This window comes from Peromyscus eremicus, chromosome 7 (genome assembly GCF_949786415.1).
Source record: "Peromyscus eremicus chromosome 7, PerEre_H2_v1, whole genome shotgun sequence".
NCBI classification, from domain to species: Eukaryota; Metazoa; Chordata; class Mammalia; order Rodentia; family Cricetidae; genus Peromyscus; species Peromyscus eremicus.
Window position 1 is genome coordinate 36,959,036 of NC_081422.1, and position 12,286 is coordinate 36,971,321.

Sequence of the window (12,286 nt, forward strand, 5' to 3'; positions counted from 1 at the left end):
CAGATCATATCTGGAGCCAGGCCTGAAGGCAATTTCTGCACAGAGAATGTGGGTCGACAAAGGTTATTCCCTCCAGAAGTCATCATACAAAGGTTCTGAGGGGAGAAAGGATGTGGCCATTGGTACTTTGATAAAGGCATGAGCTCCTCCTTGAAGTATGGTTCTACCATCAAAACCACCCCAGAGGTCTTTCTCAAAACGGACCACCATCACCATACTGCCTGTGTCTGTATGCCTGGAGCTGTATCCAAAGTGGAATAATCACTAGGTCCCTAAGTCTCCTGTACACCAAAGTTCCAGAAGCACTGAATTAACATTTAGGATACATGAAGCCTGGGGAAGATGGAGGGGTCTGCTGGGGTCAGAGCCCACAGGTCTGAATAAGAGGGAGGATCCCAGACTAGTCCTGTAAGGGGATGGGGGAGGAGTGTTAGCGGAATGTGAAAGTCATTTGCTTTCTAGAAATGTCAACCTGAAGGTATGCAGGCAAGGCTGTATCTTCATTTGTCAGTATGGTTTTCAGTCGTTTCATACATATGCAAGCATTTCTTACGCGCTAGACGCTGATCTAGCCAGAGAGGACTTGCATAGGGGGATGTCCTTGTACTCAAGGGCCTTACAGGAGCTGAATTCATTATCATTTCAGACAGTTATGGGTGTGGGAGCAGGGGCTTCTGCCATCAGAGAACTGGGGAATCTGGGGCAGTGACATCTAGAAGTTCAAGGGTGTTCATCCAGTCATCCATGCTCTGATGGTCAATGATGGATGCCATTTTGACAGGATCTTGAATTACCCAAGAGCTAAGTCTCTGGGCGCATCTGTGGGGAATTACTTCAGTTATATTGTCCTCTGGCCACACCTGGGAAGGCTATCTTGAGCAGGTTAATTCATGTAGGAAGACACACACCAAAAGTAGGTGGCACTGGACTGCACAAAGAGGTGGAAGATGGCCCTGCACAAGCATTCATTGCACTCAGCTTCTTGATTATGGATACAATGTGAGCAGCCTTCTTAAGCTCCTCCCTCTATGACCTACTTCCCGGTTATGATAGATTGTAATCTTCAACTATGAGCCAAAATGAACTCTTTCTCCTTTAATTTGATTTGGCCTGGTATTTTATCCCTAAAATGTGCTAGGTAACTAAAACACATGGTCTTTGCCCCATCACCCAGTCTCTGCCCTGGACCAACTTTGGCCCCATACAAGGAAACCATGGGAAAGTATGCAGCTTCTTCAGCTCACTGGTCTGTTCCTGCAAAAGTGCCTTCAGATGCGGAGCAGGCCATCCTCTCAGACTGAAGCTATATCCATTGCATGCTCATTCTGAGTGCCTCACACACGCTCCCTGGCCCATGGGCACACAGTATTTACAGCCACTAGAAATGACCCATCAGTTACTCCGCATGATTGACAGATGGAGGGTGCCTTGGGCTTGCTTCCTGGCCAGGTGGACACACTGCTTTCCTTTTGGTGGTCTCCTTTGCTGATGACATTGCTCTCCTAGCCCATGGTACTCCCACTTGTCTCTTACCCCCACCTCCAGCCACTGCCAGGACCTTAGGCTGCAGGCCTGAGCTTATGTACCCAGATCCCAGCCTTGTCAGCTTTCATTTGCATACTGGAGTTACAAAGACTCCTTTGGAGCCACCAACCCCAGCAGAGCAGATTTGGATGAGGATGAAGTGTGTTTTGGACTCTGCCACCCTCCCATTAGGGGATCACAGACGTGCCAGAGAATGTACTGATTCATAAGCTGGTATTATGTCCTGTCTCTCTAACAGGGCAGCTGCCCAGCCACTGTGGGCTAGCAGCAGGCACGAGGGGGCAGATGGCTAATGAGAAAAGATGTATTTGGCAGGGACGAGGTGACTAAGGCACAGAGCCAAGCTGTTGTTTGGAAGCCAAGGGGCTTTGCTGGCCATGGATGGTGAAGGTTAGGGATATCCGCTTATTCTGGCCTCCTTATCAATATGGGCAGACAAACCACCCCACCTCTGTGCCTATCCATACCTACAGCCTGACAAATGAAGGCCCATTTCACAGAAGCCCTGATATCTTGGATGTCCATATCCATAATGGCACTAGAGAGTACAGAATAGATAACAGCTTCCAGGTCAAATCCAGCTTCCTCCCCATCCTGGGTGTATGACCTTGAGCAAGGACTTTCACTTTTCTGGCCTTTGCAGCCACTCTTTGTAAAGTAGGAGGGATACTATGAGAAACCTCCTACGAGAACACGGCCCACAGAATCAGCTAAGCATGGCACATAAGTGCCCAGAGACTGAAGCAGCAAACCCAGGGCCTGCACGGGTCCACACCAGGTCCTCTGTGCATGTGTTATGGCTGCTAGCTTTGTGGTATTGTGGGACTCCTAACAGCAGTGGCAGGTGGGTCTCTGACTCTTTGTCTGCTCTTGAGACTCTTTTCCTCCTATTGGGTTGCTTTGTCCAGCCTCAATATTAGGGCTTTTGTCTTGTCTTGTTGTATGTTGCTTTGTCCTGTTTGGCTGTAAATCTTTTGGAGGCCTGCCCCTTTCTGAAGAGGTAACAGAGAGGGAGTGTGGATTAAGGGGAGAGGGGAGGTGGGGAACTGGAAGGAGTGGAGGGAGGAGAAACTGTGGTCAGGGTGTATTATATGAGAAAAGAATCTATTTTCAATAAAAAAAATTAATAATAAAAAAGAAACCTCCTGGGGGCTGGAGAGATGGCTCAGAGGTTAAGAGCACTGACTGTTCTTCCAGAGGTCCTGAGTTCAATTCCCAGCAACCACATGGTGGCTCACAACCATCTGTAATGAGATCTGGTGCCCTCTTCTGGCCTGCAGGGACACATGCTGTATACCTAATAAATAAATAAATCTTAAAAAAAAAAAAAAAAAAAAAAAAAAGAAACCTCCTATGTTGTTCCAAGAAACAATCAAGGTTCCTGAGAAATGGCCTACCAGTGGGTAAAACTCTGATCCACAAAGGCTGAGGATCAGAGTTTGATTCCCCTGGACCCACATATAGCAGGCGAGAACCAACTCAAGCCAGGTTGTTCTCTGATTCCTCTATAGGAACACTGTGGCATACACATGGCATGATGTACACTCACCCACCCACCCATTCCCCACACACTAGTAAATAAACAAGTGAAGAAAAGAAGAAACAATCCAGATATAAGGCAGGCTCATCATCATCGTCTGGCAAGGGAGAAGTACTCAGTGGATAACAGTTACTGAAATACTCCTGTGAGATTTGAGTAGCATCTGGCCCTCTCCTTCCTTAGTTCCACTTGGAAGCCTGAGGGAGGAAGTACCTCCTTCAGCATGCTCTTGGTGGAGTCAGAATGAATGGGTTAATTGCAGACACTCAGAGGCAGTCTCCCCAGAAGTCAGCCCGTCTGGCTTGCCGCCTTTCAATCCCTACCTGACTCTATTCTATTTCCTAGTTTCAAAGGCCTCTTAAGATAAAACGATTTCACGGGCCTCCTTGGTGATTCGTGCTATTTAGGACGACTCATTGGAGAGCTTGCAGAAGGACAAGAAAGAGATGGCGGGTCCCTTTACTGCAATTCCCGGGACAAGGCAGGATTTGACTCTGCCACTATCTGGACTGTTAGGGGAGAGAGGGAGAGAGAGAGAGAGAGAGAGATAGAGAGAGATAGAGAGAGAGAGAGAGAGAGAGAGAGAGAGAGAGAGAGAGAGAGAGAGAGAGAACGAACTTAGAATCTCCTGCTGTTTCTGAAGCAAACTTCCTGAGGGTCCAGGAAACCTCCAACAGCGACCCATTTGCATACAATGAAAACCTTCGAAGGCAGTATTTCTCAAAGTCTGTTCCTGTAGACATTAGCTTCCCAAGAGAAGTGGACAGAAATTTCACTAAAACAAGGTTCCATGTTCAGATAACGTTAGAAACGGCCACTTATTCTATCTGCCTCTTTAAGATTCACAGCACACCCTTGCGTGCTGAAGGTTGAAAGCAGTCCTGCAGTGAAGCGGCTGGCTTAATTTTGTTTAATCTCAAATTTTTCAAACACATTGACTACAGAAAATGTATTTCCCCCTTCAAATCTGTGTCTCACGGCAGCGTTCTGCAGAACACAATTTGGGTACTGCTACCTTAAATACATTCAGAGAAACATTATAAACCCCAAATCAGGTGGAGGAGATGCTGTGCCAAGACAGATATTCCATGAAATTAACAAAATTCAGGCTTGGGAAGGAGGCAGGCTCATCTGACGTTTGTTTCCCATCTCCAGCTTTAACTGTGAATGCAAATGTGGACCATTCGAGTTTCCGTAGCCTTCCTGTCCCACTGTCCTCCATCCAGCCTGACTGACGGACACTTTCATAAAGTGACAGACAGGGCTAGGGGAGGTCCTCAGGAGTGGGTAGGTTTTCATGGGGGATCCAGACAGAACTGGGGCATTTCAGTCTCCCAGTAAGGGCAAATGGCGAGTGGTAAGACCACATCAGGAAACAGAGTCCGAGACGCAATCTTCCATGCCTCCTCATGGGCATGGCTGTGTGACAGCCCTCTGTACAATGTAGACTCTCTCCAAAGGGCTGTATGTCCCCCATAGAGAAAGATAAACAACTCTCACTGCGAACCTCACTCACTGCACCTAGAGGAGTGCCTACTTCCTAGAATCTGATTGGCTAATGTTAGTGCAAGGACCAGTGATTGAAGGCATCCCAGTACCTTAAGGTCCTCACTGTAGCCATCTCTGTCACTAAGCACAATCTTACACCCACGGAAGATACAAGAACATGAACCCAGGTTGTGCCAGCCCCTGACTGCTTGCTTTCTTGCCACTGGGTTCTGTCATCACAATAAACTTTAAAATGTTTGTATGCCGCCCCATGTGTGTGTGCACACGCTTGTGCATGTTATGGTGTGTAAAATCCAAATAACTACAGCTGAAGGTGAATACAGGGAATGTTTCAATGGCATGAAAGAATTCTCATGGGTGAGGGCTATGTGGAATGGTTACCACAGATGGTAGAGCTCAATGGAGCGCCCTCCCTTTCTCTTGAAGATGTGACATTTCCCAGGTCTTGGTTTACATAGTCATCCATTCATGCGTTGACTGCACGAAGCTCCCTGGACTGTAGGAAAAGACCTAGGCCAGGAAACAAGGGCAGGCTATGGGTAGAGCACTGAGTGGGGGACAGGGTCTAGGGAAGGGGGGATGTTTAAGGGAGAAGGGAAAGAGGGGCAGGGAGACTGAGGTTACCATTGTTCTGTCTGCCTCCTTCTCCCACTGCAAGAAGCCGTTCTGGGCTATTTTTCAAATGAGAAAAGATTTGCTAGCCACATGCCTCATCCTACTCAGGGTCCAAATATCAAGAAACCCACAGCTTGGGTGCCAGGGCCTCAGGACAGTGGGTGGAGAACAAATCTGTGCTTGTGGGCAGCTTCTGTACAGGGCCGGGGAGGGGAAGATGTCCTCTCTGCGGACCTCGTGCCTGCGCTAACCAGCCAAGTCTATTAGTCGACCCAGGAACAGGCCAAGGTTTTTCAAATGGAGTTGTGAGTATAAGAGCTCTTAATGACTGATTCTGCCTGTGTCTGGCTTTAAGAGAAAAGCAAGACACCAAGTCAAGACCATTTTATAGCCCATGCCACCCTTCTCCTCTACATTCTTAGGCCAGATATGCATCCTAGTCCCTGGTACATAAACTAGAGACTGTAGCCTCAGTTCCCTCTTTTTGAAACTCTATGCCCAATTCCTTGATGATTCCACCAAATCTGCCTCCTAAATCTCCCTTGAATTTGTCCCTTCCTTTCCAAGCACACTGGTATATGCCGTCATCATCTCTCTCCTGTGAGGGCAGCCTATTTAATGCATATCATGCAGCTGATCTCGGGAGACAAGGCCACTAAATTGTACAACTCTATTTTTTTCCTGATGGCAGTGCAAATAGGGCCTACTGCCATTGTGCAATGTGACAGTCTCATTGGAAAACAAAACACTTGTGTTAGAAAGAACAGACAGGTTTGGGGTTTAATGCTCATTCGCACAGATCCTAGCCAGGTGATCCACGGCGGTCTGTCTTTGCAGTGTTGATTCCTTTACCTATAGTAGATGGAAACGTCATCCACCTCGTACAACAGCGCCCGGCACACAGGAACCCCCAGACACGTGAGTTCTCTCGTCTCCAAGTGCAGTCAGTCTCCGTGCTGCGACTTTAAACAAAGAGGGCCTGAGCAACACCCTTCTCCCCTCCTCCTGGCGACCCTGAGCTGCATCTGACCCGAGTGTTTCTCCACACCCGCTTCTCTTCCACATCCCTCTGCAAGAAGCTATTCTTAGCTCCTTGTCAAATGAGATCACTTAGCCAGGTTGCCATAAGGTGTTAATTGCTTGGTGAGGCTATTTGTGTCCGAATAGGAAGGGTGGAGTTCAAGTTCTGGACTCTTTCAACCCTAAATAACTTTAACAAAGCAACGATTATAGTACTAACTGCTACAGTCTACTGGCCACCAACTGTGTGCCAGTCAGAACTGAGTGCATTTCACCCAGGACCTCTATGTATCCTTAGCGCAAGCCTTGTGGTGGGGGAGTTAATCTTGACATCTCACGGCTTCCAAGACTGAGCATCCAAGTGGCTTTCCCAAGGCCACACAGCTCGTAAAAGGGAGTCATGAATTCAAACTCGGGTCCTGCTGACCTCAAAAACAGTGCTCTGTGTGAACACACGATGTACATACCATAGAGTCAGAAGTACTGGGATTTCATTGGGGCAAGACTATAAAATGACCACAGACACTGAGTCAAAGCTAATCTCAGAACACACACGTGGCAACTACAAACCCAATGGTCTGAGGGAGGGAGAGGCTTCCTGACAGGGAGTTTTCTTAAAAAGGGACCTGGGGCTTTGTAGAGGCTCCAGATTGGGCACCTGGATGGCAATGGATTGTAGGGATTTGGGAAAGCTGTGGCTGTTCTTCATCCTCTGCTCAGCATGAGGAGCCCGTTGGAGTAAGAGCAACATTAGATATGAGGAGGTGGAGGAAGAATTGGGAATGGATACTGGAGAACTGGTATGGAGCAGGATGTGTTGGCTCAGCTTCATGAACTTGGCCAGCTCCTGCAGAGAGCTGGTCAGGTCTAGCAGCGGCCTTCATTGGTGTACTATTCAGGAGCCATTTGCCTGGCAACCATGTGCCCTGATGGCCCATGAGCTCCTGTTGCTTAGGGCTGGCGTGTTCTCTTCTGTGCCCCTGGCACCTCAAGGAAACTGTTGAAAATATAAACTACCTCTTTGGGTCGGGGAGGAGGGCACGGGGAGCTGCGGAGATGTCCCAGTCAGTAAAGTGCTTATCACACAGCATAAGGACCTGAATTCAATTTCTAGAACCCACATTAAAAAATACATACATACATACATACATATATATGTACACTTAAAATCCCAGCATTGAGGGTGTGGGGTGGAGCCAAGACTGGTAGATCGCAGGGTTCACTGGCCAACCAGCTTAAACCCAACCACTGAAATGGTCCATCTCAAAGACAAGGTGAAGGCTCCTGAGAAAAAACAGTTCAAGTTGACCTCTAGCCTCCACATACGCAGGCATGTACACACAAACACACTCATAAACAAACACTGCCACTTCGGTTTGGTGAACAACCACAATGCTTGCACAGGAGAACAGGCATGGAGCTGGACAAGAGCTTTGTAACCTTGCGTTCTCCATTGCTCTTGGGTCCTATAGTTTCATCTCTGAAACCCGACACTTCGGAAACCAATTTTTAAAATTCTTTGTTCTTTTCTCTTTTTTTCTTCTAACTAGGTATGTTTCCTCATTCTAAAATCACAGATACGATAGTTCAGAGTGCTGTTGTTGAGGTTCAGGGGAGGCAGTGTATAGGAAAACTGTGTGTGTTCAGGAAATAGGATACAGACTCTCTGAATTATTACCATATTTGTCATGTGCTTTCAAGTGTCATTAATAGGCATTAAGGAAAACAAGGTGGACAGGGAACCTTTATGAAGCACAGTGTGCCTGCTGCAAAGGTGGCCATTTGCTCCTGTTGGCCCTGGAACCTTACTGTTTTTAATTTTTATTGAGATAGGGTCCTATCATGTAGCTCTGGCAGACCTAGAACTTGCTATGTGGAACAGGCTGACCTTGAACTTACAGAGATTTATCTGCTTCCGCCTCCTGAGTAATGGAATGTGCGCCACCACACCTGGCTCCTTTAATTTTTTGACATTAATTTATTTAGAGTGTGTGTGTGTGTTACACATGTGTCACAGTATGTGTGTGGAAGTTAGAGGCATGACTTGCAGGAGTCAGTTCATTCCTTCTACCGTGTGGGTTTCAGGGATCAAACCCATGCTGAGCCTGATGTCAAGTGCCTCCATCTATCTGCTGAGCCGGCTCAGCTCCCTGCCAGGGCCACAGGCAACCTATAAAGTGAATTATCTCAGCACCGCTACGGCTTCTGGAATCTTCTCAGTTTAGCCACCTGGACCCGACTGGGTTGTGACTGTCCTTATGGTCCTTCATTCCAGAACACGTCACGTTTCTTACCAGTCAACCCCCTTCTCAGCAGGGTCTTCTTTTCCACAAGTCTTGGCCTTTGGTCCCCACTGTACCACATTCAGCCTCAGCCCCTGAGCTGCCTGGGAGAGGAGGCTGCCACCTTATGTCACCTCAAACACAAGGGATTTACTAAACATCCATGTACTCTTGAGTATGCCTGTACCTGCTCCTCCTGGTGTGGCTCTACACGGCTGGAAGGGTACTTTCTGGTGTAACACCACACTAACACAGGATGGGGTTTCTACACATTCCCACTTAGAGAACGAAGAAGCCAAGTGCCAGGAGGCAAGTGTTTTCCCCAAAAGGCAGAAATGGCAAGCAATCCCGCTGCATACGAGATCAGAGCCTCTTTTATTCTCACGGCACACTCGGCACTGGGCAAGGCCACCAGGAGATGCAGTCATGCACGCCTCCTCACTGAGGTTGTTAATGACTGACAACTTAAAATGCTGTCACCCCAGGAGTCCCAAGAACACCAAAGACTCCAATTTCCCAACCTGTTATTACGAAGCGGGGATGATGGAAGGAATCCTGAGATCATGTCACCCCTCAACTTGAACTCTTTATCTCCTCCCCACCCCACTCGGCTCCTCTCCCTTGGTGCCCTATCTGTGAATGTCACCATTACCACCAATCTTTCAAGCTAGAGTTTGGAAGTCACCCTCCGCTTCCCTCGTTCTCTCGCCAGCCACACCCTGGCTCTGCAAGCCTGTGTGCATTCATTGGCTTGTTCTTGAGACCATTTTCTCTTCTCTCCACCTCTTGACTCTGTCCTCTGCCCTCCATCCCTACCACCTCTACCTCGCTTCTGGTCCCCAGCAGCTTGTGCCTACCCTTCCTCTGGTCTTGTAATTCACCAACTGCCTTGGCCATGCTATTGCTCAGGGGATGTTTCTGGAACACAAACGTGATCGTGAACTTCCAGTACTACCACCTGCCCCAGTTGCACACGAGATGCACTTAGACACACAAGTCTTTGAATGATTCCCGCCCACCTTTTTGATGGTCCCCACTTTGACCTCCTCCATCACATGCAATTTGGAACAGGGCCACTCAAGTGTGCCATCATGGTACCTCTATTGTCCTATTAGAGCTTTTCATCACGTAAGTCTGTAAAAAGCTACCACCCCCAAGCCCGGTTGCAGCATAAAGCACGTGCATTTACACTCCATCTACTCGATGTACCCACTCGGGTGGATACATATTGAGAGCCATCTGCACACGCCTGCCATCTCACATGGGCAGTCGGGGTCTTGAGACTTCCTGAAACTCTTCTTTATGGCCATATTTATCCACTTCTCTTCAGGACCTGACACACGACAGAGGCCTGGCCCCTGACCTCTGCCTTACAAATCCCACCTTAGCCTTTCTGAGCAAGGCTCTACAACTAGCAGAAGTTCAGGATCTTCGGGGCACCTTGGCATCCTCAACTCTCCTTCCTTCCCTCCCTCCAGAGGCCACCTAACTGTGGTACCTGCCAGTCTATTTATCTGCATCAAAGCCAGTGCTCTCTGCAGGCTGGAAGATTGCTTTTTGTGTAATAGGCCTTTGAAGACGGTGGCAGCTGGGAGGCTAATTCATACCTGTCAGTAAGTCCTGTTTAATGGAAGATTTGGCCCCAAACCTCCCAGCTCCCAGCTCTCCTGGATTCTTCTCCCTGCATGTTTCCTATTCATTTGCTCCCATGACCCAGACATGCATATCTATTCTTCCCGGGAACCTTGTCCCTTCTTGGCTTTGCCTTCTCAGTGTGAGCCCACAAACAGGACTTCACGGGCAGAGTATATTCCATCTCGCTCATGGCTCTGCCTCCCGCCCTGCACCCCGTGCTTGTGCTCAGCAAGTGTTCAAGGTATTCATTAAATGAATTAATGTTCTCCTGGAAACACACTCTCGGAGTGTAACCACCTTTACAAAGACGTCCATCATTTGCTCCCACGAAGAGGAAGACAGAGGCCAGGTGGAAAGCCCTCCTTCCTCCTCTGCAGCAGCTGGGACTGTCTTGGTTTTGCATTGAGAAGACTGTTCTGTCTTTGGGCTGCTAAATAAGTAATTGTTAACAATGTCGTTAGCTGTGCGGCTTAAACTGACATGAAAAATGGTGGCCACCTTGTGCTCCCGCCGACGGGCTCAGGAGAGTTACTGCTTTTATGCAAGCTTGCTCCCTTTATCAGGCACCAAGTCCTTGCATCTGGGGTCCTCTGCACTCAGGAGCCCTCTTATCTCCACATCAGAAGGTCGGCATCTCCTTCTCCTGGTCCCAATGCATTACCTTCAGGTATGGAGACACACACCAAAGGCGCCTCCCTCCTCACCATGGTACAGTTGTTTGGGAAGATGTGTGATGCTATCAATCAGTGGTCTCCGCCTCTTCACTGACTCTCCTCGCCCCACCTCTGCAGCAGGTGAGCAGCTTCCTGACTACAATGTGTCCCAGGCCACAAGGTTCTCAGATAGGTTTCAACAATAGTCAGAAGCACACACAGCAGATGGCCCAGAGGTGGGGAGCAGTGGGGAGCGAGACAAGAGGAAGCCAAGGGTCAAGTCTGTAAGTGGCTTCAGGAGTGTGGGCTTCACTCTAGGGTAATGGGGAGCCCCCAGAGGATCTTCAAGAGTGGTAAGATCAGGAAGGGTTTAGGAAGATTTTAACTTTCCGGCCAAGATAAAAAGCAGGTCTTTGGAATTTACAAGAGGTGTCACAAGGTGAAGTTTCTGACAAGATGACAGGCACCCTGTTACCCTTGGGCTGTGAATGAAAGCCGCCAGCATCTCAGAGCCAGTATGCAGGATGCCTCCAATGGTGATTAATTGAGCTGTGGATGCCTTTGACACTGAGTGGAGGATGGAGAAGCTGGATTGCTTAATAATAACAGCACTCGCTACTCCTAATGGTGCTTGTAATACAATAGCACTTATAATGTAATAATAATAATAATAGTATGATTTGCCATGGTGTGTTTTCATCTCATTCTCCTTGTGCTGCCCAAACAGTCATTAATCCCAAACACTCCTCTCAGCAGGACCAGAATTCCTCAGGGTAGAAAGCAGTCCTGACAGCTTCAGAAGTCTCAGAGGGCCTCAGTTTCCCCTTTTACTCTGCTCTCTGTCTTCCCTCAAGGACCCTGTTTACATAGCATCGTCTGAGGCCCAGACATGTGCTCTGCCTGGAGGCAGGCATTACCCGCTACATGGGCAGTGGACTGATTTCCTGCCACAGCTGTCTCCAGTGACTCTTCCTTGTTCCCTGGCTACCTTTTGCCTTGTCTGGCTCTCACTGGTGGTAACAAGAAAAGTAGAAGGAATCAGCTGATTTACACAATCAGAATGCACTGTAGGGATGATTCTAAGTGACACTTAGGACTCCCCACCTCCCTGCATGCACACAAGTGCACATCGGCACACACACACACACACACACACACACACACACACACACACACACCCCATCCCTGCAACTGGGACTATTTTGGGACTAGTTTATATCACATGACAAACTTTATCCAAGTCACCCATAGGTGCTTTAAAAGCAGAGTCCTCCCTGGATGGTTGTGAGACAGAAGCCAAAGAGATCTAAGAAGTAAGGCACAGGGCTAGAGTGAAGTCTCCTGCTGATGAGATGGAGCAGGCCTGGACAAAGGCTGGAGACCTGCTCCAGAAGCCCAGTGCTTACCCAAGCCAAGAATCAGCAAGAAACAGAGATGTCAGCCCTCTAGCCTCAATGAAGTGAATTCCACCAGTGACAGGAATGAGT

At 48.4% G+C, this 12,286-nt stretch overlaps 1 protein-coding gene across 2 annotated transcripts in view; it reads right to left on the minus strand.

Annotated features, from left to right (window-relative positions):
* Grik4 (glutamate ionotropic receptor kainate type subunit 4) overlaps positions 1-12,286 on the minus strand; it is a 317,685-nt gene that overhangs the window by 110,733 nt on the left and 194,666 nt on the right. The window lies entirely within an intron of this gene.